Source organism: Somniosus microcephalus, unplaced genomic scaffold (assembly GCF_052327205.1).
Source record: "Somniosus microcephalus isolate GS21.2 unplaced genomic scaffold, FLI_Smic_1.0 scaffold325, whole genome shotgun sequence".
NCBI classification, from domain to species: domain Eukaryota; kingdom Metazoa; phylum Chordata; class Chondrichthyes; order Squaliformes; family Somniosidae; genus Somniosus; species Somniosus microcephalus.
Genome location: NW_028225512.1, coordinates 207,825 through 234,925, shown reverse-complemented (window position 1 = coordinate 234,925; position 27,101 = coordinate 207,825).

Genomic DNA, 27,101 nt, shown 5'->3' with positions numbered 1-27,101 from the left:
GACACAAGAGAACAATCAAACAGGTCTTTACTCAAAGGAGATGCCATGAGGACTGACTGGGCAGTCCCGTGTTTTGCGACGTGACGTCATCGCGTTTGGCCGCGTTTTCCCGTGCTCTTAAAGGGGCCACGCCCCGTACATGCAAACTCTATATACAAAACACAGTAATGCCTAACACAATGGTACAGGTTTAGGCTGGTGTTAGAACATCGTTAAAGAGAATTATATACAATTAGCCAGAGTCATTCAGTGGTTCTGCCACATGCGCCCCCCCAGAATTCGCTTTAACGGACAAAGTCAAATGGTGAGGGGGTCTGACAAGCCTGTCAGAACGACTCCTGTACTCTCGAGGCGGAGGCTGCTGAGCGGCTGGCGGTCTGCCGTAACGACGGCGGGTGGCCGACCCCATCTCGGCGGTTGTGCTGTCTCGACGGGGCGGTCGAGGTCCAAATGTGCTGGCTTTAAGCGGTCGACCAAAATGTGGTCCGGTTTACCACCGACATCTACCGTGAAGGTTTTGTCCCCTGCTTCCAACATGTGGAAGGGACCGGTATATAGGGCCTTGAATAGATCCCTATGTGCGTCATGGCGAATAAAAACATATTCAGCCTTGTGAAGCTCCGTGGGAACGTGTGACCTCTGCAGCCCGTGGTGCGAAGTGGGCGCCAGTGCGAAACATCTGGCCGCCTCTTGGTGACTAGCAAGCTGGGCAGACGCGGACCATTGCTCTGTCGATGTTGGTAGGAAGTCCCCTGGGACCCGCAGCGGCTGACCATACACAAGCTCCGCTGATGAAGAGTGAAGGGCTTCTTTGGGGGCCGTGTGAAGGCCCAACAGGACCCACGGTAGCTTGTCTGCCCATCCAGCGTCCTGGAGGCTGGCTCTCAGGGCGGCCTTCATTGACCGGTGGAAGCATTCGCAGAGGCCATTCGCCTGTGGGTGGCAGGCTGTGGTGCGGTGTAATTTGACACCGAGTCCTTGGGCCACTGCATTCCAGAGTTCGGAGGAAAACTGCGGTCCCCTGTCTGATGAAATATGGGCGGGTACTCCGAAACGGGCGATCCAGGAGGAAATGAACGCCCTGGCCACGTCCGCCGAAGTAGTGGATGACAGGGGGACTGCCTCTGGCCATCTGGTGGTGCGGTCAACTATGGCCAGGATGTGTGAAAAACCACAGGAGGGTGGGAGTGGTCCTACCAGGTCCATGTTGACGTGGTCAAAACGTCGCTCCGGAACTGTGAAGGCGGCCAACGGAGCTTTGATGTGGCGCTGTACCTTGGCCTTTTGGCAGACCATGCAGGTGTTGGCCCAGTCGCGGACATCTTTATGCATGCCATGCCATACAAATTTCACTGACATCAGTTTCTGACAGGCCTTCATTCCAGGGTGTGACAACCCATGTATGACGTCGAACACTTTGCGGCGCCAGGCGACTGGCATGACAGGGCAAGGATCCTGTACGGAGACATCACACAGCAGCGTGGTACCTGCCGAATGGAACTTGATGTCAGCCAACTGGAGGCCAGTGATGGCCGTTCGGTAAGCTTGGACTTCCGGGTCTGAGGCTTGGTCCGCTGGCATGAGGGCGTAGTCGATGCCCAAATGAACCGTATTGACGATCGCGCGGGAGAGGCAGTCCGCCACCAGGTTGTCCTTACCGGCCACGTGCCGTATATCCGTGGTGAATTCGGATATGTAGGTCAGTTGACGCTGCTGTCGGGCTGACCACGCTTCTGCGATCTTGGACATTGCAAAGGTCAGCGGCTTATGGTCCACAAAAGCAGTGAAAGGACGTCCTTCCAGAAGGAACCCAAAATGGCGGATGGCCAGAAAAAGGGCGAGCAACTCCCGGTCGAACGTGCTGTATGCTCTCTCGTTCTGCCGTAGCTGACGGCTGAAGAATGCCAATGGCTGCCACGTCCCGTTCACCCACTGCTGTTGCACGGCACCGACTGTGTAGTCCGACGCGTCGGTGGTGAGGGCGATGGTGGCCCCTGGCAGCGGGTGCGCCAGCATAGTTGCGTTGGCTAAGGCGCTTTTGGTGTCGGCGAACGCTCGGGCCATGTCATCCGTCCAGTCTACTGGGTTCTTGCCAGTCTTGCCCTTGAGGGCCTCGTACAGGGGCTGCATGAGTAGTGCCGCCTTAGGCACGAAACGGTGGTAAAAGTTTACCATGCCTAGGAATTCCTGCAGGGCCTTTATGTTCAGCGGGCGTGGAAAGGATGTCACCGCCTCTACCTTCGAAGGTAAAGGAACCGCTCCCTCTGAGGTGATGCGATGCCCCAGGAAGTCAATTTGGTGCAGGCCAAACTGACACTTGGCCGAGTTGATAATCAGGCCGTGTTGGCTGAGGCGTCGAAAAAGGGTGTGTAGGTGACAGGTATGTTCTTCCTTAGTAGGACTGGCAATTAGAATATTGTCCAGGTAGACGAAGAGGAACTTGAGGTCCCGCAGCACAGAGTCCATCAGGCGTTGGAAAGCCTGGGCGGCGTTCTTTAACCGAAACGGCATCCGTAAAAACTCGAAGAGGCCGAATGGGGTGATGACTGCGGTCTTCTGGACATCTTGTGGATGAACTGGGACCTGGTGGTAGCCCCGGATGAGGTTGACCTTTGAGAACACGGTGTTCCCTGCCAAGTGGGCAGAGAAATCCTGGATATGGGGGATCGGATGCCGATCAGGAGTGGTGGCGTCGTTTAGTCGTCGATAGTCGCCGCATGGCTGCCATCCACCGCCAGGCTTCAGGATGATATGGAGGGTTGAAGACCAGGGACTATTCGACCGGCGAATAATCCCTAACCGTTCCATGGTTGCGAACTCCGCCTTTGCGACCGCCAGCTTGCCAGGCTCTAGGCGCCAGGCCCGTGCGTAGACCGGGGGGCCGTTGGTGGTGATGTGGTGTTCCACACCATGTTTCATGGCTGTGGAGGAGAACGTGAGTCTTGTCAGATCGGGGAATTCACTGAGCAGGCGAGCGAACTCATCAGGAGTCGGGAACGCACAGGAGACGGTGCGTGACATAGTGTTACTGCGGTAACACGGAAGAGAATTAAAAGTTGCTGCGTTGATCAGCCGCTCGTTCCTAACGTTGACCAGGAGGCTGTTGGCGCAGAGGAAATCCGTGCCGAGGAGGGGCTGGGAAACTTTGGCCGTAACAAACTCCCAGTGAAAATGTTGCCCCCCGAGGCACAACCCCACTCGCCATTTGCCGAAGGTCCGAATTGTTCCGCCATTGGCCGCTTCATGGGCGGGGCCGTGATTCCCCATCTGCACATCAAGGGTGGATGCGGGTAAAATGCTGCACTGCGCTCCGGTGTCGCACAGAAAACGACGACCGGAGAGAGTATCAGTGATGAAGAGCAATTTTCCCGCATTGCCGATCGCCATCGCGGCCGCGGGGTGCCCGTTAGACCCATTCCTCGGTGGTCGCAGTGTCAGTCGTTGTTTGTTTGGGGGAAAACTGCAGGGAGGGTGGCAATGCTTTGCTTTCATGCCGAACTGCGCGTGGTAGAAACACAGCGCAGCAGACGGACGAGCTGGGGCGGTGCCTGTGGGGGATGGGTGCCTCGTGGCGGTGCAGTACTGCCGAGTTACAGCGAAAATTTTGTCAGCCTCCGCAGCGAGTGTTGCGCAGTCTTCCATTTCAGATCTGGCCAGGGCAGCTTGTACCTGTTCAGGCAGTTGGCTGAGGAAAATCTTGCGGAATAGGAAACATTCCCGTTCTGAGCCCAGGATTGTGAGCATTTGGCTCATCAACTCTGAAGGCTTGGAATCCCTGAGCCCGGGCATAGCGTGTAATTGACGGGCGCACTCCGATTTTGTGAGCCCGAAAACCTGCAGTAACCGCGCTTTGAGGGTTTCATACTTGCGCTCCGTTGGGGGGTTTTCGAGGAGGCTGACGACCCGAGAGGCGGTAGAGCTGTCGAGTGCGGAGACCACATAAAGGTACTTGGTCTGATCTGCATTGATGTTCCTCAGGGCGAACTGGGCCTCGACCTGAATAAACCACGAGGGCGCTTGCTGCTCCCAGAACTGCGGTAGCTTTAGTGAGACGGCGTTCGCTTCCATGCTGTGCTCTTCTTATGTGAAAACGTTCACAAAAACGGGGTCACCAATGTAGGGATTAACGAATTCCTACGAATAACGGAGATCGACACAAGAGAACAACCAAACAGGCCTTTACTCAAAGGAGATGCCACGAGGACTGACTGGGCAGTCCCGTGGTTTGCGACGTGACGTCATCGCGTTTGGCCGCGTTTTCCCGCGCTCTTACAGGGGCCACGCCCCGTACATGCAAACTCTATATACAAAACACAGTAATGCCTAACACAATGGTACAGGTTTAGGCTGGTGTTAGAACATCGTTAAAGAGACTTATATACAGTTAGCCAGAGTCATTCAGTGGTTCTGCCACAATATTTTGGAAGGAAGAATGAGGAGAGGCAATACAAACTAAATTGTACAATTTTAAAGGGGGTGCAGGAACAGAGAGACCTGGGGGGTGTATTTACACAAATCTTTGAAGGTGGCAGGACAATCTGAGAAGGATGTTAAAAAAGCAAATGGTATCCTTGGCTTTATTAATAGAGGAATAGTGTACAACAGCAATGACGTTCTGCTAAACCTTTATAAAACACTGGTTGGGCCTCAGCTGAAGTGTTGTGTTCAATTCTGGGCATCACACTTTAGGAAGGATGTGAAGGCCTTAGAGAGGGTGCAGAAAAGATTTACTAGACTCGTACCAGGGATGAGGGACTTCAGTTATGTGGAGAGACTGGAGAAGCTGGAGTTGTTCTCCTTAGAGCAGAGAAGGTTAAGAAGAGATTTGACACGTGTGTTCAAAATCAATAACGGTTTTGATAGAGTAAATAAGGAGAACCTGTTTCCAGTGGAACAAGTGTCACTAACCAGAGGACACAGATTTAAGGTGAATAGCAAAAGAACAGAGGCAACATGGGGAAATGTGCTTTTAGACAGCGAGTTGTTGTGATCTGGAATACACTGCCTGAATGGGTGGTGGAAGCAGATTCAATAGTAACATTCAAAAGAGAATTGGATAAATACTTGAAGGGAAATTTTTTTACACGGCTATGGGAAAAGTGCAGGGGAGTGGGATTAATTGGTGAGTTCTACCAAAGAGCCGGCACTGGCACAATGGCCATAATGGCCTCCTTCTTTACATTTTATTCCATGATAATGGAAATTTAGCACAACTTTCCCAAACTCCACATATGCTATAGACTACCTGATTAAAAAAAGGAAGGTGAACAATTTGCCCTATGAAGAGCTAGGACGTACATGAGAACAGGGAAGTTATTTTAATGGGAGACTTCAATCAGCCTGATATAAACTGGGAATATCCAGGTGATGTTGAGTCAGGGTTGGTCAGTGTCTACATGACTGCTTCTTGCCCCAGTGTGTCAAGGGAGCCATGAGAAGCAATGCTGATCCGGATCTAGTATTCGTCACTGACCCAGAAATTGTACAGGAAATGGAAGTCGTAGCACCCCCGGTGACAGCAACCTCAGAGTGATAAGGATTCCATGATCTGGGAAGCCAGAAATACCTGAGACCAGAAGACAGGTACAGAATTTTAGAAAGGATAAATGTGATGCAATGAGGGAAGAACTAAAAAAAATAAATTGGGGGAAGGTTCAGTAGAAGTGAAGTTGAACGCCTTTAAAGGTATAAGACTGAGCATGTCAGAGTGGGAGGAAGTTACTGAATAGAGTAACCTCAGGGCTTGGCGTTGGGACCATTTCTATTTCTAATTTGGATAAATCACCCAGATTCAGAAACTCATTGTGACCTGGTCAGATTTGCAGATTCTACCAAACTGGGAGAGGAAGTGGAATGGGAAGAGGCAGCTCAGAAATCACAGAATGAGTTGGACAAGATATGTCAGTCAGTAATGGGGGGTGAAGTTTAATGGAGATAAGCAGGGCCGGCCTTAGGGAAAATGGCACCCTGGGTGAACTTGTATTTTGGCGCCCTTTGAGTTTCAGTATGTAGTAGTATTTGAGAAAATTTCAGAAATAAAGCTGTAATCTCAAAAGTTTTCATAATTTACTAAAAAAATACAAAACGGGAAATGACACAAAATTCAATTCAATTAAATTCAATTTTATTCAAATAATAAACAGAAATCATAAAAATAACATTATAGCTCAGTGAGAAATAAACTAAACATTGAATTAAGCACAAAAGTAATAAATAACAGTAACAAATAAAAAACTTTGTTCACCAAGATTCCAAGACTCAGAAGGAGAGCCTGCTGCCCAAAACTCTGATATTGCTTGTGTCAGCTCCATGTCACTATCGACAGAGAGGATGGCCAGCGAAGATAGCCTGTCGTCTCCCCTGGTCGACTGCAAAAATGTTTTTATGAGCTTCAACTTCGAGAAGCTGTGTTCGCTGCTTGCCACCAATCAGGCGTGGTTAACAGGATCCTGAGTGTTTCCGGAGCGTTTCCACTTCAAGATGTTTTCATATTGGAACTCCTCTTAACCAGCCCCTTCATTTGATATATAAAACCATGTTGTCCGGGATGAACATGTATTCTTAACATTTACCCGTAACATTCTAGCTTGCAAATACATTGGCGCCTGAACTCTTTTCATCAATTTTGTTATTTTTTATTTTGAATCTTTTTATTTCACACCCTGTTGACCACGGCACCCTGGGCAGTCGCCCACATCGCCCACCCACCCTTACAGATTGGAAAGAAATCTAGGCAACGCGTACTCAATCAATGGAGTGCGAATAGCGAAGGATAATGCTGACAGAGACATAGCAGTCTTAGAAGACTCAACACTAAATATCTCCAACCAATGAAGAGCGACAATCAACAAAGCGAATAGGATATTGAACTACAATAGCCCAAACAGTAGAATATCAGTTAAAGGAACGAATCATTGAACTGCGTAGTGCTCTTTTCAGAACACACTTTGAATATTGTATCCAGTTTTGGTCGCCTTCATGCAAGAGAGAAACAAGAATTACCTGAAGTAGAGATGAAGCGTGGGAAGCAGACACATTGGGACAGTATCTTAAGACCACAGTACCTCCTAAGAAGAAAGTCTTTCCTTTTGTGATTAAACCAGGAAAATAACAGGGTAGAAACTCACTTGTGTTCACCTTTGTGCATTCTCTCTTTAAACAGTTGTATTTAACAACGTTACTATATTCCTTAAATAGATTTTTCACAGGCTTGCTACACTTTTACATTAGTAGTTACTAGTTGTCATTATGTTTATTTTTAAAATAACACACAGATAAAATAGTTTGAATGAATACAGGATTGACATTGTAAAGTTGATATAAGCTTGTATTTATAGAGCACCTTCCACATCTACAGTACATCCCAAAGTGCTTCACAGACAATGAAGTACATTTGAAGTGTAGTCATTGTAGGAAATGGGCAGCCAATTTATATATAGCAAGGCCCCACAAACAACAATAAAATAACTGATCAGGCAATCTGCTTCTGGTGGTGTTGGTTGAGGGATAAAAAATATTGGCCAGGACACCGGGGATAATTCCACTGCTCTTCTCTAAACTAGTACCGTGGTAATTTTTACGTCCACCTGAGGGGGCAGACGAGCCTCGGTTTAACATCCTATGTGAAAGAGGGCACCTCTGACAGTGCAGTGCCAGCCTTGGTTATGTGCTTGAACCCGTGAGCTTGTGAGGCAGAGGCGAGAGTACTACCACTGGGCCAAGACTGATGTTTACAGTATCATGTTTCAAGGACAGAATTTAAGGTAGAATTCAGTAGAATGCTATGAATGTTGTGCTGCTTTGTTTCCAGTTGTTTTGATTATTTGGCATATTTAATAATTGCAAAAAATAGATACGTGATCACATTTCTCAACTGTTCTCTGAATTTAGTCTGGGCCAGCGCGTAAATGCACGTGTTTGTACAGGAGCTCAACAGTTGAAACATATCTCCAGCGTTCTCTGCGGTAAATAAAGGATCTGTGTATTCTGTATCGTATTGACTGTCTGTAATTCTGGAAATGAGGAAAAATACAACAAATGGCATCCACAGCACTACCAAAGTGCTGGAAATGGAGAAGAGTAAAAGGATGGATTTCCTTCGGCTCTGCATCTCTGGATCATCGCTGCTCTGGTTGTTGCGTTAACCTTGCAGTGCCCTGTGGGTTCCATTAGCCATCACAATGTGTCGAACAGTCAGATCGTTGAGCAATAAAATCACAAGGTACAGCAACAATGGGTTTAAAATTATGTCGAGCCAGTCAAACGCGATCCATCCTGGCAAGGTATAATAGCTTGGTTTGAGGATAGCATCCAACTCCACATTGTTAATTATAAAGGCAGGCTCAAAAGCAAAATGCACGGGTGTGGCAAAACCACCAATGGACTCCTGTACAAATGCATAACTGTCTTTAACCCAATGTTACAGCATCTATGTTTGTTTGCTGAGTGTAAATAAGCTTTCTGTAAAAGTCCTGAAACAACGCGATGACGTCATCACGTTGGTCACGTGATGCCCTGAATGGCAGGAAACGTGATGACGTCATGACGTCAGAGAGTGGGAGGTCCCTTCGTCAGACCTCGTGTAACAAGCTGCTGTAAAGACCTGTTTGCTGTTGCTCCTGCATGCTTTTGTTTTGTTCGCTTGTTTAATTAAATTCGGTTGATTTATTGAACTGACTCGACCTCAGTGCTTCAGTTAGGGATCGGTTGATTCCTACATTGGTGACCCCGAAGCTTCGCGGACGATTTTCGCAGAGGAAAGCTCGAGAACAAGATGGATGTGAATGCAGCGAGTTTGAAGCTCCCTCAATTTTGGGAACAACAGGCAGCCTCCTGGTTCGTGCAAGCGGAGGCTCAGTTCCAACTTCGGAACATCGTGCTGGATCAGACCCGTTATCTTTACGTGGTCTCCGCACTGGACAGCTCGACGGCTTCACGGATCATCAGCCGGCTGGAAACCCCGCCCGTGGATAACAAGTATGAAACGCTTAAGGCGCGCCTTATGCAAATATTCGGTCTCACAAAGGCGGAGCGCGCGACGCTTGCTCGCACTCCCCAGGTTAGGCGACGCTAAGCCTTCCGAGTTGATGAGCCAAATGCTCACACTCCTCGAGTCTGAGCCGCAGTGTTTTCTGTTTCGGGAACTGTTCCTGAGCCAGCTCCCCGAGCAGGTGCAAGCAGCCCTCGCCAGGTCAGAGGCTACGGATGGTGTAGCGCTGGCGGCCGAAGCCGACACCATTTACGCGGTGATGCAGCAGTACTGTGCCACCTCGAAGCGTCCCGCCTCGAAGAACCCCGCCTCGGCGTCTCCACAGACCGGCCTCTGCTACTACCACGCCCGTTTTGGTCCGAAAGCCAGATACTGCCGACCCCCATGTAGTTTCGTGCCACCGGCACCGAGAAAGCAGCTAAACCGATTGCGCGAATGGAAGAGAGACCCCGAGGTCGGTTTCGCGTCCACGATGACAGTTGGTGATTCCGGGAATATCGGAGTCGCTCCGACAGGATTGTCCGACCTCCTCTGCGATTGACTTTTGCGATTAAAGACACTTCTAGGGGGGCGCATGTGGCAAAACCACCAATGGACTCCTGTACAAATGCATAACTGTCTTTAACCCAATGTTACAGCATCTATGTTTGTTTGCTGAGTGTAAATAAGCTTTCTGTAAAAGTCCTGAAACAACGCGCTGACGTCATCACGTTGGTCACGTGATGCCCCGAACGGCGGGAAACGTGATGACGTCATGGTGTCAGAGAGTGGGAGGTTCCTTAGTCAGACCTCGTGTAACAAGCTGCTGTAAAGACCTGTTTGCTGTTGCTCCTGCATGCTTTTGTTTTGTTCGCTTGTTTAATTAAATTCGGTTGATTTATTGAACTGACTCGACCTCAGTGCTTCAGTTAGGGATCGGTCGATTCCTACACGGGGATGTTCTTGAAGCAGGATATGACACACACGGTCACTATAACCACAGCTGCAGTTTTCTCACTGCCATACTTCGCTCTGAAATTTTGACAGCAAATGAGGACAAAGCGATCGAAAGTGAAAGCGACCATCAACCAGACAGAGCAGTCAATAGCCACGTAGTGGATAACATCATTAACCCGGTGCCAGGGTTAAGGACATCTCCTCTGGACTGGAGAGAAACATGGAGTGGGAGGGGAAGGATCCAGTTGTCGTGGTCCATGTTGGTACCAACGACATAGATAGGACAAGGAAGGAGGTTGTGCTGAGGGAGTTTGAGCAGCTAGGGGCCAAATTAAAAAGCAGAACCACAAGGATTATTACCTGAGCCACGAGCGAATTTGGCTAGGACAAATAAAATTAGAGAGTTAAATGCGTGGCTCAAAGACTGGTGTGGGAGAAATGGGTTTTGCTTCCTGGGACACTGGCACCAGTACTGGGGCAGGAGGGAGCTGTTCCATTGGGACGGGCTTCACTTGGCCAGTGCTGGGACTAGAGTCCTGGCGGATCATATAACTAGGGCTGTAGAGAGGGCTTTAAACTAACTAGTGGGGGGGAGGTTCTTAGAGAGCAAATAATAAAAATGACAACAGAGAAGGTCATAGACTTAGGTAGCAGTGGGGAAATTAAAAACCAGAGCATGTCAGGAAGGGGCAGAAGGTATGGAGTAAAAGGAAAAGTAATAAAAAGGGCAAAAGCAGGAACTAAGTGTCACAAAACATATTTGAAAGTTCTCTATCTGAATACACGTAGCATTCGTAACAAAATAGACGAGTTAATGGCACAAATAACTACATATGGGTATGATCTTGTGGCCATTACAGAAACATGGCTGCAGGGTGACAATGCCTGGGAATTAAACATACCAGGTTATTTAACGATCAGGAAGGACAGGCAGGAAGGAAGGGGAGGTGGGGTGGCTATGTTAATAAAGGAAGGAATCACTGTAATACAGAGAAATGATATTGGGTCAAAAGATCAGGATAATGAAACAGTTTGGGTGGAGATAAGGAATAATAAGGGGAAAAAAACACTAGTGGGCGTAGTCTATAGGCCTCCGAACAGTTGCAACTCTGTTGGACGGAGTATCAATCAGGAAATAGTATAGGCTTGTAATAAGGGAACATCTATAATTATGGGGGATTTTAACTATCATATTAATTGGACAAATCAAATTGGGCAGGGCTGCCTTGAAGATGAGTTCATTGAGTGTATTAGGGATGGGTTTCTTGAGCAGTATGTAACTGAACCGACCAGGGGGCAAGCAACTTTAGAACTGGTCCTGTGTAATGAGACAGGATTAATTAAAAATGTCCTAGTAAAGGATCCCCATGGAATGAGTGACCATAACATGGTTGAATTCCATATTCAATTAGAGGGTGAGAAGTTTGGATCTCAAACAAGCGTGCTAAGCTTGAATAAAGGAGACTATGAAGGCATGAGAGCGGAATTGAATAGAGTGGATTGGGAAAATAGATTAAAGGGTAAGCCGATACATGATCAGTGGTGTACATTTAAGGAGTTATTTTACAACTTCCAAAAAATATATATTCCACTGAGAAGAAAAGGGTGTAAAAGAAAAGACAGCCATCCGTAGCTAAGTAAAGAAATTAAGGATAGTATTCGACTAAAAACAAGGGCATATAATGTAGCCAAATCTAGTGGGAGGATAGAGGACTGGGAAAACTTTAAAAGAAAGCAAAAAATAACAAAAAGATTGATTAAGAAAGGGAAGATAGATTATGAAAGTAAATTAGCAAAAAATATAAAAACAGATAGTAAGAGTTTTTATAGTTATATAAAAAGAAAAAGGGTGGCTAAAGTAAATGTTGGTCCCTTAGAGGATGAGACCGGGAAATTAATGGTGGGAAATATGGAGATGGCAAAAACACTGAATGAATATTTTGTATCAGTCTTTACAGTAGAGGACACTAAGAATATCCCAACACTGGACAAACAGGGGGCTATGGGGGGGTGGAGCTAAACACGATCAAAATCACTAAGGAAGTGGTACTCGGTAAAATAATGGGACTCAAGGCGGATAAATCACCTGGACCTGATGGCTTATATCCTAGGGTCTTGAGGGAAGTGGCGGTAGGGATTGTGGATGCATTGGTAATAATTTTCCAAAACTCCCTGGACTCAGCAAAGGTCCTGGCAGACTGGAAAACTGCTAATGTAACACCCTTATTTAAAAAGGGCAGTAGACAGAAGGCTGGAAACTATAGACCGGTTAGCCTAACATCTGTGGTAGGTAAAATTTTGGAGTCCATTATTAAGGAGACAGTAACAGGACATTTGGATAATCATAATTTAATAGGACAAAGTCAGCATGGTTTTATGAAGGGGAAGTCATGTTTGACAAATTTGCTGGAGTTCTTTGAGGAAGTAACATATAGGGTGGATAAAGGGGAACCAGTGGACGTAGTGTATTTAGACTTCCAAAAGGCATTTGACAAGGTGCCACACAAAAGATTAATGCTTAAGATAAAAAATCACGGGATTGGGGGTAATATTCTGGCATGGATAGAGGATTGGCTATCTAACAGAAGGCAGAGAGTTGGGATAAATGGTTCATTCTCAGACTGGCAATCAGTAACTAGTGGTTTTCTGCAGGGGTCAGTGCTGGGCCCCCAACTCTTTACAATGTATATTAACGATTTGGAGGAGGGGACCGAGTGTAACATATCAAAGTTTGCAGATGACACTAAGATGGGAGGGAAAGTAGTGAGTGAGGAGGACATAAAAAACCTGCAAGGGGACATAGACAGGCTAAGTAAGTGGGCAGAGATTTGGCAGATGAAATACAATACTGGAAAGTGTGAGTTTATGCACTTTGGCAGGAAAAATTGTAGAGCAAGTTATTATCTTAATGGCAAGAAACTGGAAAGTACTGAAGTACAAAGGGATCTGGGGGTCCTGGTGCACGAAACTCAAAAGGTTAGTATGCAGGTGCAGCAAGTGATTAAGAAGGCCAATGGAATGTTGGCTTTCATTGCTAGGGGGATAGAATATAAAAATAGGGAGGTATTGCTTCAGTTGTACAAGGTATTGGTGAGACCGCACCTGGAATACTGCGTACAGTTTTGGTGTCCATACTTAAGAAAGGACATACTTGCTCTCGAGTCAGTACAAAGAAGGTTCACTCGGTTAATCCCGGGGATGAAGGGATGGACATATGAGGAGAGGTTGAGTAGATTGGGACTCTACTCATTGGAGTTCAGAAGAATGAGAGGCGATCTTATTGAAACATATAAGATTGTGAAGGGGTTGGATCGGGTGGATGCGGGGAGGATGTTCCCGATGATGGGTGAAACTAGAACTAGGGGGCATAATCTTAGAATAAGGGGCTGCTCTTTCAAAACTGAGATGAGGAGGAACTACTTCACTCAGAGGGTGGTAGGTCCATGGAATATGCTGCCCCAAAAAGCTGTAGAAGCTACATCATTACATAAATTTAAAACAGAAATAGACAGTTTCCTAGAAGTAAAGGGAATTAAGGGTTACGGGGAGCAGGCAGGAATTTGGACATGAGTCTAGGTTCGGATTGGTCATGGCCCTGTGGTAGCGGAGCAGGCCCAGGGGCCGTGTAGCCTGATCCTGCTCCTATTTCGTGTGTCTAATTCTGTTAGATTCAGGAGATGGTTCTGTGATAGTAGATTGGCGGTTAGGATCAGATCAGCCATGATCTTATTGAATGGAGAAGCAGGCTCGAGGGGCCGATTGGCCTACTCCTGCTCCTACTTCTTATGTTCTTATGTTCTTATAACACGAGCCATGGAAGTGTGGTTTAGAAGTGAAAATGGTAAATAATAAACAAGCATGTAATAGATTACCACATTGAAAATAATGACCAGTAGGTCCGCTGTCGTCATACTCACCAGGTAACGATTGATCCCTTTGGACAGACCACAGCCTCCTCAAGACAGAAGGACAATAGTCAGGAGGTTAGCTACAAAGAAAAGAGCAAAATCCCCAAATTAATTACATAGAATTACATAGAAATTACAGCATAGAATCAGGCTATTCGGCCCAACAGATCTCTGCTGGTGTTAATGCTCCACAAGAGCCCCCTCCCACCCTACATCATCTCACCATATCAAGATATCCTTCTGTTCCATTCTCCCTCTTGTACCTATCCAGCTCCCCTAATTGATAAACCTGCAATATGTGTGTGGGTGTGATAATACTGCACAGATCGAAAGGAAGCAAAGTCCTCTCAAACCAGAAAACTATGGAAACGTAACCTGAGCTCATAGGAATTGATAGGCGGAAAAAGACCAAGATCTGTCTAATTCGCCTTCTACCACTCGCATGATACAAGGATAATGCAGATGTTGACTAATCATAGCAATCAATCTCTATCAATGAGTCTACAACAGACCCAGGCATGAGGCGAGGAAAACCCCCAGTGATGGAGAGCTTTAGGAACCAGAGGTCTCAAGTCATGTGTCCCTCGCAAGCACATTGCACTTACCACATGTCATGTCTCAAATTACTCAGATACTCTATCCCAAGATGTTATTTTCTGAAATAAAGTAAACTTAATAAATAGCAGAAAGTGCTGTTTATTGACGGAATACCTGAAACTGGATTCAGCGTGGAGAGAGAAAGCCCTATGTGATGAGAGATACCTCAAGAGCAACAACAGAGTTAATGAGTGATTTAAAAACCAACAACAACCAGCTTCAGCTTCTTACCGGGAACTTCAAAGATTGCAAGAAAGTGATAGAAAACGAAAGCTGCCTGTTCTACTGTTGATAGTTCCATTGTCGGAGAGAGGAGACGGCACCAATCGGTGACGACAGACCTGTAGCAACAGACGTTCTTGATTGGTGACAACCCCCTTGTATATAGCGAATAAATCTCCCCTGTGATTCAATTAGGTTGCAGAGGGAGTGGAATTAGTTTGAGCTCTTTGAACAAACAGGTGTCATTAATTTTAACAGGTATTGGCAACATAATTTTACGTACAGGGGAAGTTGAAATCCAAACAGTTCCAAATGAAGAATGTTGTTCTGAGAACATTAATACAGGAAAAGTTAACTCTCTGTGGGCTTATCTGTATATTAATAAATGGTGGTTTTATGTATGGAAATGGCAAGGGTTGAAATCTTTCTGTCCATGGTGTAAGAGAAATGATCTTTTAGATAGTTCTCTGTAGGGGGTTTGCACAGGCGTGTTTGGTCAGTCAGCTTTGCCTCTGACTATCTTCTTTGAGCGGTTTGAATCGCTTGCCCCCTGGGTTCTGGACACCAGACTTAGATACAGGCAGCGATACAGAAAATCGAGTAGACAAGTGGTTTGGTGTAAAAGAACCAAGATTTTATTGAACTTGTAACGTCCGTGTGTAATTGAGACACGGACTGCAGGAGTTGGTTATAACAGGTGTTTACTGAATGGAGACAAAACTGGAACTACTATGCAAGGTTATTACACAGGCTTATATACAGGGGTGGTCACTACTGGTACTGCAGTATAAAGGGGCTGCAGAATATAGTTCCTTCTTCAGGTTACATACACTACAATTCCTCCCCTTTTAGTTAAACGGTACATAACATTCGATTAATAATTAAATAACATATTTACAATTACAGTTGCTATATACATTAGCTGAAGTTAATCAATTATAAATTCAGTCTTTGAGGAGGCTTCCTGATTCTGTCCGGATAACGCCTCTTTGGGGTATCAGGTTCTTCTGGCAAAGTTGATTCGGGATCAACGTCGTTGTTTGGTTCGTCTGCTTCCAATATCACCGATTCTGAGGTAGATGCAATTGGTACTTCGATTTCATCACCAGGTGTATAGGATCACGGTGTAGATTTGATGTTTTCCAGTGACTCTAGAATCTGGTCAGCATGGCGTCTTCCAATGCTCTCTCCAACGTCCACGGTATACATTAGAGGTCCTTGCCGTGTGCAGATCGTTCCTGGCTGCCATTTCTCTGTGCGGTAGTCCCGGGCCAAAACTGGTTGACCTATCTTGAAACTCCTGGTTGGCCTTTCATTCATATTCTGAAACTGCCTGTTCTCCACATCTCTTCTGATGTTTGGCTTAACCAAATCCAAGCGGCATCTTAGTCTTCGATTGAAGAACATCATGGCTGGAGTTTGGTTGGTAACCGCATGTGTCGCATTCCGGTAGGCAAACAAGAAGTTATCCACCTTGTGTTGTAGGGGTATGTCTTCATTACACATTGCCTTGATAGCCTTCTTGAATGTTTGAACGAACCTCTCAGCCAATCCATTGGTGGCTGGATGATATGGGGCGGATGTGTAATGCTTAACACCATTGTTCTTTAAGAACCTCCGGAACTCTTCAGACACAAACTGTGGCCCATTGTCGGAGCAAATCTGTTCAGGCAGCCCATTTCTGGCGACTATGGTTCGTAAGACTGTGATAGTTTTTTCTGTGGTGGTTGAGGACATTGTTATTACCTCTGGCCACTTTGAATGTGCATCCACCGCAATTAAAAACATCGAGTCCATAAATGGATCAGCAAAATCAATGTGCACCCTTTGCCATGGAGATGAGGGCCACTCCCATGGATGTAGAGGGGCTTGTGGTGGGGCGTTTTGGACCTTCTGGCATCCTGTACAGCTCTTGGTCATCTCTTCGATTTCTCTATCGATTCCCGGCCACCACACAAACGCTCTGGCTAAGTTCTTCATTTTTACCCCTCCCAGATGACCCCCATGAAGCTCATTGAGCGCTCTATCCTTCAATTTGGGTGGAATTACTACTCTGGACCCACACCTCAAGGTTCCTCGGCACATTGACAGCTGTTCTCTTCTCGGCGAGAATGCTGGCAACAGTGGTTCACCATGTGCTGGCCATCCCTTCACCGTTAAATTGTAGACCCTGGAGAGTGTCGGGTCATTTCGTGTTTCCTTTTCTATGTTTGCATTCGTCACAGGTAGACATTCGACTAGGGTCGAGTGGAATATCTCCACAGGATCCACTGCAGGTGCTTCTTCCACCATCGGCAACGGTAGGCGCGACAATCCATCAGCATTCCCATGCTGTTTAGTTCCTTTGTACTCGATGTCATATTGGTGTGCCCCTAGGAAAAGGGACCACCTCTGTAGCCGTTGTGCTGTCATTATCGGGACGCCCTTCTGAGGGTTGAAAATGGAGACAAGAGGTTGATGATGTCGTCCAAGTAACACTGAGTCCCCGGAATCCCTTGCAGGACTTGTTCCATCGCTCTTTGCCATATCGCCGGAGCTGATGCTACTCCGAATACCAGTCGATTATACTGGTAAAGACCTTTGTGAGTGTTTATCGTGAGATATTTCCTAGAGGATTCTTCAACCTCCATCTGCAAATATGCTTGTGCTAGGTCAATTTTTGTAAAACGCTTCCCTCCTGATAGTGAGGTGAAAATATCTTCTATCCTCGGGAGAGGATACTGTACTGTGTGAAGGACTGGGTTCACAGTCACCTTGAAGTCCCCACAGATGCGAACCTTCCTTGGCTCCTCAGACTTATTGTTTAACGTTTTCTTCATGACAGGAACGATGGGTGTCGCCCACTCGCTCCAGTCTACCTTAGATAACACGCCTGCATTCTTCAGCTCTGCCTCGATGGCTGAGCGAATTGCATATGGTACCGGTCTTGCTTTGAAAAACTTGGGAATTGCATTCTCTTCTATTTTTATCGAGGTGGTTACGCCTTTAAGAGTTCCCAGTCCTTGTTGAAATACCTCTTTAGCGTTAGCTAAGATTTTTGACAATCGTCCAGGTGTGACGTCGTCATCCTTTTTACCAGCCACAGTCAGTGCCTTAATGGAGTGCCAGTCTAAACTTATCTTTCTGATCCATTCACGTCCCAATAATGGTGGTCCACCATCTTGCAGTATGTACAGATACAATTTCTGTATTTCCTTGCCGTTGTATTCGACAGGCACCCTTATTTTCCCTCTGGGGTATACTTTCTGCCCCGTATACGTCTTCAAGACAATGGATGTGTCTTTCAAGGGTATGTGTGAGAATAGCCGCTCGTAGTCTCGTCGATTCATGACGGTCAGGGCTGATCCTGTATCCAATTCCATTTTGACTTGGGACCCTGCTATCGTGAGGGTGACCAAAATGGTTCGGTGATCCTCTTTTGCGATTACATTGTGTAGTTTGAGACAGCTTAGTCTCTTGTGCCCGGATTCACTATCACTCTTCTGGTCTTTGGAACTACTGTCTGTCATCTTTTGTACTTTCCTGTACTGTTCCTTAGTAGCCTTTTTGTTGTCGTTAGTCCTCTTCCCGGACCTGCAAACTCGTGCAATGTGTCCCATCTTTCCGCATTGCCTGCATGTGTTGTCCTTGGACCAGCAGTCCTTCTGGTCATGGGTTGTTCTGCCGCAGCGATAACATTTTTCAAATCCCTGTGTCATTTCATGGGTGCCGTATTCCTGTGGCTTTTGCTGTATTTCCGCAGCTCCCCTTGCTGCTGCTTCGTACGATACTGCCATGCTGAAAGCCTTATCTAGCGTCAGCTCTTTCTCTGAGAGTAACCTCTTCTGGGTTCCTTCACTCAGGAGTCCACAGACAAATTTGTGCCGTAGGGTATCTGCCAGTCCTGCTCCGAACTGGCAGTGCTTTGATAGCCCACGTAGTTCCGTAAGGTAATCAGCATTGCTTTCATCTCAATGCTGATTTCTCTTGTGGAATTTAAATCTTTCTGCTATCAGCAGCGGTGTAGGATTTAGGTGTTCCTGTAGGATATCAACAATTTCGTTAAAACTCTTCGCCATCGGTTTGACTGGAGTGATCAGGTTCCGCAATAGGCCGTACGTTCTTGCGCCCATTAAGTTTAGTAGTACCGATGCCTTTTTCTCATCGGCTACTTCATTTGCCTTGCAATATACTTCGACTCTTTCCACATACGTGGTCCAGTCTGCTATTGCATTATCGAAGGCAGTGATATTGCCAGTCTTCGGCATCTTGGAGATCTAAGATGGCGGCTCCCGCGCTTTGCCTTCTTCCCCGATTGAACAAAATGGCGCCTCCCGCGCTTTGCCTTCTTCCCCGCTGCTGCTAGCGCTGTTGCTGGTGTTTTTATGCCTTGATGGCGATGCCCTATGGTCTTCGCGCACTTCCCCCCCCGCGCTGCTGCCAACGCCACTCTCCGCGGTCCCCGTAGCAAACTGCAGCTGCTCGCGGCTTTCTGCGCTTCTAATTTCTTTTATTTTAATTACTGTTCCCGTCGTCAGAGCAGACCCTATGGGACACTTTCCTCCCTCTTCTTGGGTCTGTACGCTGCCCGGCTTCGTAGTACCGGCTGCGCCCTGTGTGCTCCACCCTCTCTCTCTCTCTCCTCTTCGCGACAACGCTGCTCGGCCCCGTTGAAAAGCCATCCGATCGAGCTCTAGCCCGTCGCAGCCCAGGAAGGATCAGTGTACTACCTGCCACCAGCCCGATTAGCTGGAACACCATAGACTGGATAACCAAGCCCAGCTCTCGACAGCCTCTCCTGCAAATCTTCGAATTCGATGAATCAGAGGGCAGTTACCCGGGGTCGACGCCCGTTTCTTCTGTTTGTTTTCTTTTTTTTTTCTTTTTGGCTTTCTTCCTTCTGTCCTCGACCTCTAACAACTTCGCTTCAGGGATGGATCCCCGTGAGGTGGTGCAGAACTGTAGGTAAGTTCGGATCTGTTCGTCGCCAGTGTAACATCCGTGTGTAATTGAGACACGGACTGCAGGAGTTGGTTATAACAGGTATTTACTGAATGGAGACAAAACTGGAACTACTATGCAAGGTTACTGCTCAGGCTTATATACAGGGGTGGTCACTACTGGTACTGCAGTATACAGGGGCTGCAGAATATAGTTCCTTCTTCAGGTTACATACACTACAGAACTGAAAAATTATAACGATCTTACACGAGAAAATTACTGGTACAGCACACTACAGACATAAAATGCTTATACTTAAAGGGAATGGGGAACACACGGCACAATCGAGGGAAAACAACTATATTAGCAATCCCCTTAATTCCCACCCCCTATACCTAACTAGATTAGACTATGAGGGGCCAGAACTTCATGCTCACCAATCCAAGAACTTGTTACGTTTAAAAAAAACATTTGAAGGTTTTGGGTTCACTCCTTGTGCACTCTGTGGCCTGCCGACATCACGTTGTTCCAGCACACTGCAAGGGTGCCATCCAGGTAAAATACCCCAATATTAAAGTCTCTGCCTGGGTATTTTACCTCGCAGGACGGGCTCTTCTTCAGTTGATGTTCTTCCTTGGTTGATCCTGTTGGGTTGAATGAGCTGGACTGAGGGCCCGTTTATTTGAAGCCCCATGCAGTCTTCTTCATACAACCCGTCCTGGTTGTAATCTGGCAGCGAGTTGAGAGGCAGGAGGCAGGAGAGAAAAGGCAAGAGAGCGAGTGGCTTCCCGATGGGCCCATAGTTATACCCCCATCGGGAGCCCTTATCTGCGCGGCAAATCAGTTCAGTCCTTTGTCCGATTTGGGTGAGCTCGTTTAAATGTTTAAAAACGTTTATAAAAATGACCTGTAGAGTGATAATCGTTATGTCTAAAGTAGCCTCGAAACACTAACCATTGATAAAGACAAGGTTGTGAATTGCTCCCATTCAGGCTTAATGTCTCTGGTGAGCGGTTCCCGATTTAAAATGCAGAAAGCCTAATGACTTGATGGAGCCCATTCCAACTTAATGACTGGAATGTACAGCCTTTTTGTTCATTTTATCAGTCCTTACAAAGTCTTTGATTAGTTTAAAACTTGAACTCCTTGACCTGCTTGTTTTGCAGAACCTTTGTTTTAAAATCCCATCTGGCCTGGTCACAAGGTTTACCGCAGCCATTTTGGGTACCCTGGTTTTAAAATCAAGTCCATCCAGGGTCCCTTTTGATTAATAACTTCGGGGAATGTTGCAATTTTGAGAACTTTACATCTCCTCATAGGTTCAGCACCTGAGAAATGAGAAGCACTAACACAGAATTGTTCCTTTTTACTCAAGTTTATTATAACCCAAAGACAGATATAAACAAACACAACCTTTAAGCAGGGAATGCGACTCGATGGTGGGGGGTGATCAGTCCCTGTAGCAGAGGGAGAAACTTTCTTCACTGTAGTTCCTCGATGTCCCTGATGTCTCCTCTACAGGATACCTGATCCTGGGACGCACCCTTCGCCAGGAAACACACAATGTTATAACTATGCTCTTCTAATCACAAAATCATCAGCTTTAGTCTGATTGGGCAAAGTCCTTTCACTTCTTACACAGTCAAAACACTGCGGAAGCTGGAAATCTGAAATATAAGCAAAAAATACTCAGCAGGTCAGGCAACATCTGTGGAGAGAGAAAAACAGAGTTAACGTTTCAGGTTGGTGATCTTTCATCAGGACTGGAAAACGTTAGAAATGTAACAGGGTTTAAGAAAGCACAGAGGCAGGGAAAGGAGGGAGGGAAAGAAAGAACAAAAGGGAAGGTCTGTGATAGGGTGGAAGACAGGAGTGATTTAAATGACAAAAGGAATGATGGTGCAAGGCAAAAGGGGGTGGTAATGGGACAAGTAAAGAAACAAAAGATGGGTCCAGAGCAGCATTCTCAACCTTTTTGCTTCTGAGGCCCCCCTCCCGTGTTATAAAAATTCCGCAGACCCCCTGTAACACAACACGTATTTTTTCTGTATAAAAATTAGTTATACAATTAAGTATATATATTTATTATTATTTTTGTTCAATTAATGTGAAACTTGCTGCTGCTGGGCAACCATTCTGTCAAGACGTGGAGGTATCTTCGACAAAAATGAGTAAAAAGTGGGAAATGATTAACCAAAAAGTCACAAAATGCGTGCAGAGAACAAGTCCGAAAGGGGAAATGGTGAACTGAAAAGCAGCAAAACTGCAAACCAAAAGCTGCAACAATTAGTAAATGGTAGGAAATCATTAACTGAAAGTGTAAAAATACCTGCATAGACCAAGCCCGAAAAGGGAAATGGTTAACCAAAACATTAAAAAATTAGTAAAAGGGGCAAAATGGTTAACCAAAAGCCAAAAATTATTTTCAGAGACGTGCTCCGAAGTGGGAAATGGTTAACCAAGTGTCTTCCTGATAAAGATTGCTGCCCTCTGGGGTGTGGGCCTGGAATGAGCTTGGTTAATGATTTCCCATTGTACATTTCCCCTGATTCGTGGTCGGACGTGTTTTGCTCCGGAGTTCCGAGTCTCATTTCCCCCGGGAGTGGCTCGTTGGAAAGCACTGGCACTGCCGCGTACTATTTAGCTGCCCTGGCCCCGATCGCGTAAGGGAAGAGGGTGAAACTGCGACTCCACTGCTGGGCCGGGTGTGCTGATCTGGCTTCCCTTTAATAACTTCAGGCTGGAACATCGGATCTCCTCCAGGTCAACGGCAGGTGAGAAGGTTTGCTGGGCTGGGGAGGGCAGCACCAGGCCTGTGTGGCTGTGCCTTTGCTGGACGGAGTGACAGCAGTAAAGCAGAAGATTGCTTTCTGACTGATAAATCCATGGGCCAGCGACCAACCGTCTTGGGTGCTTCATGTGGGCGAGCAAGGGCGAAGGGGCACCCGATGATTTCAGAACTAACCAGGTCGGCCACCGGGAAGCCGGATGGCAGTGTCCGAACCTATTGAGGTGGACCTGTTCAAACTGTGGGGATCAAGGCTGCCATCTGCGGGTGCACCAGCCACATTGCCTCGGTGATTGGTTTTCAGATCACCGGTCGGTGCTTCTGGGGCGCATTTTGCTCCCGAGTTCCCAGTCTCATTTGGCGGACCCCTTGACACCTTTTCCCGGAAATCCGGTTTTGAAGCCCAGGTCAAGAGGAACTGTAAATGGCAACAGCAGAATCATTGCCAGCACCTGCTGACTGAAAGACGTGGTTATGATCTCAAAATGCTGAACTCGATGTTGAGTCTGAAAGGTTGTAAAGTGGTTAATCGAAAGATGAGGTGCTGTTCCTCCAGCTTCCATTGAGCTTCATTGGAACAGTGTAGGAGGCTGAGGACAGAGAGGTCAGAGTGGGAGTGGGGCAGAGAACTAAAATGCTAAGTGACCGGAAGTTCAGGGTCATGCTTGTAGACTGAATGGAGGTGTTCAGCAAAGAGTTCAGCTAATCTACGTTTGGGTAGATGGTGAGGGCAGAAGCACGAGAAATGGGACGGACACGGGCGAGGGCCCTGTCAACCACGGCAGAGTGGAATTTTCAGTTGAGGAAAAAGGAAGACATATTGGAAGCACTGGTGTGGAAGGTGACATCATCAGAACAGATGCAACGTAGACGGAGAAACTGGGAGAATGGAATAGAGTCCTTACAGGAAGTGGGGTGGGAGGAAGTGTAATCAATATAGCTGTGGGAGTCAGTGGGCTTATAATAGATTTTCGTTGACAACCTATCCCCAGAAATGGAGATATAGAAGTCGAGGAAGGGAAGGGAAGAGTCGGAAATGGACCATGTGAAGACAAGGGAGGGGTGGAAATTTATAGCAAAGTTGATGACATTTTCCAGTTCAGGGCGAGAGCAGGAAACTGCACCAATACAGTTATCAATACCAGAGAAAAAGGTGAGGGAGAAGACGTGAGTAGGACTGGAACAAAAAAATGTTCTATGTATCCCACGAAAAGGCAGGCATACCCAGGACCCATATGGGTTCCCTTAGGGCCACCTTTTATTTGGAGGAAGTGAAAGGAGTCAAAGGAGAAGGCCTTCAATGTAAGAACAAGTTCAGCCATGCGGAGGAAGGTGGTGGGGGGTGGGGACTGGTTGATCCTCCAGTTCAAACTAAGAAACGGAGAACCGCAGGTCATCCTGGTGGGAGATGGAGGTGCAGAGGGAGGGGAAGTCCATGTTGACTAGTTAGGGCCAAGAAACTGTAAACTGCTAAAGTGGCGGGGGGGCATCACATGAGTCGTGGATGTAGGTGGGAAGAGACTGGACAAAGGGAGAAAAAAGAGTTGCGATAGGAAGAAATTAGTTCTGTGGGGCAGGAACAGACTGAAACGATGGGCTAGATTTTACCAACCTCAGCGTGTCCATGGCGGGTGATGTTGGTGGCAGGTCCCGGCCTTGCTGTCTAAAATGATTGTCCCCTGATTGGGCTTGTTAAGCCTGCCCAGTGCGTTTGCCGGCCAATTGAAGGAAGCGTGTCTGATGACATCATTTGATGACGCGTCATCAGCCGGTTTCCTTAAAGGGACCATGCGCAAATTGATTTTGACATTTGTGCTGTCAGTGTTCTACAGCATTGAGGTGCTGCAAACACTGACAAGCACTGTACAGAGGTGCACGTCTGCACCCAGGCTCTCCCATGACTCCTTCCATATGCTTATGGAGACAGTCATAGCACACAGGGAGGTTCTCTTCCTTTATTTTGAACACTTTGCGTTCTTGGACAGATCTGTGTGCACCTTTGGAAGTGGCTTAGTGAGTTTCAGTGAATGGTGAGACATAACGGTAACCCCCCCCCCCCCACAATGGTGATGAGTGTGAAAGGAATGGCTTGCCATTATAGGGATGCTTTATGGTGTTGGTGTGGGGTGGTGCCAACCTGGTGCATCAAGTGGCAGCCAGGGTGTACAGTGTCAAGTGAAGTAAATCTGACCATGGTGAGGCCATCCCTGGCCTCCCGGGCAGCAATGTAGTCGGGTGCTGATGCCCTCTGTCCTGTGCAGCATCAGTTGATTGCGGAGAAGATTGGTGTTGTTGTTGTTGCTGCTGGTGTGCCTGGTGCTGCTGGTGTTGGGGCTGATCATGGTGGTATTCTGAGGACCAAGGTGAGATCGTTTCAAGGGCACCGATGCTGATGTAATAGATGGCAGGTGAACTTGAGATGACAGACGCAATCTGTCAAGGGTGAGAGAGGTTGTTCCAATGAGGTGACACTTTTCTCCAAACACTTGCAACCTGCATAAAGCTCAATCTGTCTTCAAAATGCAGTAAGCAACAGCTTGTGAGCTTGGAAAGTGAACAGCTGTGAAATGGGAGCTTTTGTAGCACATTTGCAGGTGTCAAGTAATGAGATGATTCCATGATGATTGAACTCCCGACCTGCTTACCTGACATGATCCCCGAGCAGCGTGGCCCCCATGGGCGAGCTGGTAAACTCTGAAGGTGAGCTGAAAATAGTTCTTAATGCTCTGTTAACAGGCTCATAATGGCCTTAAGTGCCTCCTGGCTTTGTAAATAGGGGCATTGAATACAGAAACAAGGAAGTCACACTAAAACTTTACAAGTCACTGGGGGTTGGGCCTCAGCTGGAGTATTGTGAACTATGCTGGGCACCACACTTTAGGAAGGATGTCAAGGCCCTGGAGAGGGTACAGGGGAGGTATAGCAGGATACCAGGGATGAGGGAGTTCAGTTATGTGGAGAGACTGGAGAAGCTGGGATTGTTCTTCTTAAAGCAGAGAAGGTTAAGGAAGGGGAGATTTAATACAGGTGTTCAAAATGATAAGAGGTATTGAAAGAGTAGATAGTGAGCAATTGTTTCCACTGGCAGGAGGGTCGGTAAGGACACAGATTTAAGGTAACTGACAAAAGATCAAAAGGGGAGATGAGAATTTTTTTTATGCCGCGAGTTGTTATGATCTGGACTACACTGCCTGAAAGGGCAGGGGAAGCAGATTCAATGGTAACATTCACAAGGGAATTGGATAAGTACTAGAAAGGGAAAAAGCTAGTATCAGTAATGGTAACCATGAATCTATCGGATTTTCGTAAAAATCCATCTGGTTCACTAATGTCCTTTAGGGAAGCAAATCTGCTGCCCTTACCTGGTCTGGCCTCTATGTGACTCCAGACCCACAGCAATGTGGTTGACTCTTAACTACCCTCTGAAATGGCCCAGCAAGTCACTCAGTTGTAACAAACTGCTACGAAACACAATAATAAGACTGAAACTGGATGGACCACCCGGCATCGACCTTGCCACCGGCTACGGACATGGCAACGGCACACCCAGCCCAGTCGACCCTGCAAAGTCCTCCTCACCAACATCTGGGGACTTGTGCCAAAATTGGAAGCGCTGTCCCACAGACTAGTCAAGCAACAACCTGACATAGTCATACACACAGAATCATACCTTTCAGCCAATGTCCCAAACTCCTCCATCACCATCCCTGGGTATGTCCTGTCCCACCGGCAGGGCAGACCCACCAGGGGTGGCGGCACAGTGGTATACAGTCAGGAAGGCGTGGCCCTGGGAGTCCTCAACATTGCTTCAGGTCAAGCATGGGCAAGGAAACCTCCTGCTGATTACCACCTATCGCCCTCCCTCAGCTGATGAATCAGTACTCCTCCATGTTGAACAACACTTGGAAGAAGCACTGAGAGTAGCAAGGACACAGAATGTACTCTTGGTGGGGGACTGTTAACAGTCCTAACTTTTCCAAATCCTCCTCATAACTGACATCTCTCATTCCAAGTGACATCCTGGTAAACCTCCTCTGTACCCCTCGTTCTAGACCCCCCAGCCAGGGGAAACATCCTCCCTGACAGGGCTAGACAGACTGGATGCAGGGAGGATGTTTCCCCTGGCTGGGGGGGGTCTAGAACGAGGGGTCACAGTCTCAGGATAAGGGGTAGGACATTTAGGACAGAGATGAGGAGAAATTTCTTCACTCAGAAGGTGGTGAGCCTGTGGAATTTTCTACCACAGAAGGCTGTGGAGGCCAAGTCACTGAATATATTTAAGAAGGAGATGGATAGATTTCTAGACACAAAAGGCATCAAGGGGTATGGGGAGAGAGCGGGAATATGTTATTGAGATAGAGGATCAGCCATGATCATATTGAATGGTGCAGCAGGTTTGAAGGGCCGAATGGCCTACTCCTGGTCCTATTTTTCTATGTTTCTAAGGCCTTTACAACATTCCTGACGTGTGGGGCCCAGAATTGACCACAATACTCCAGCTGAGGCCTAACCACTGATTTATAAAGTTCTAGTATGATCTGTTTGCTTTTATAATTTCTTCCTCTAATTATAAACACAAGCAACCCATCTGCTTTTTTAACCCACATTTTTAACTACTTATCAACTTGCCCTCCCACCTTTATGGATTTGTGTATATGGGCACCAAGGCCTCTCTGCTCAGCTACACTTTTCAAAACCATGCCATTCATAGTATACTGACTTTCCATATTAGTCCTCCCAA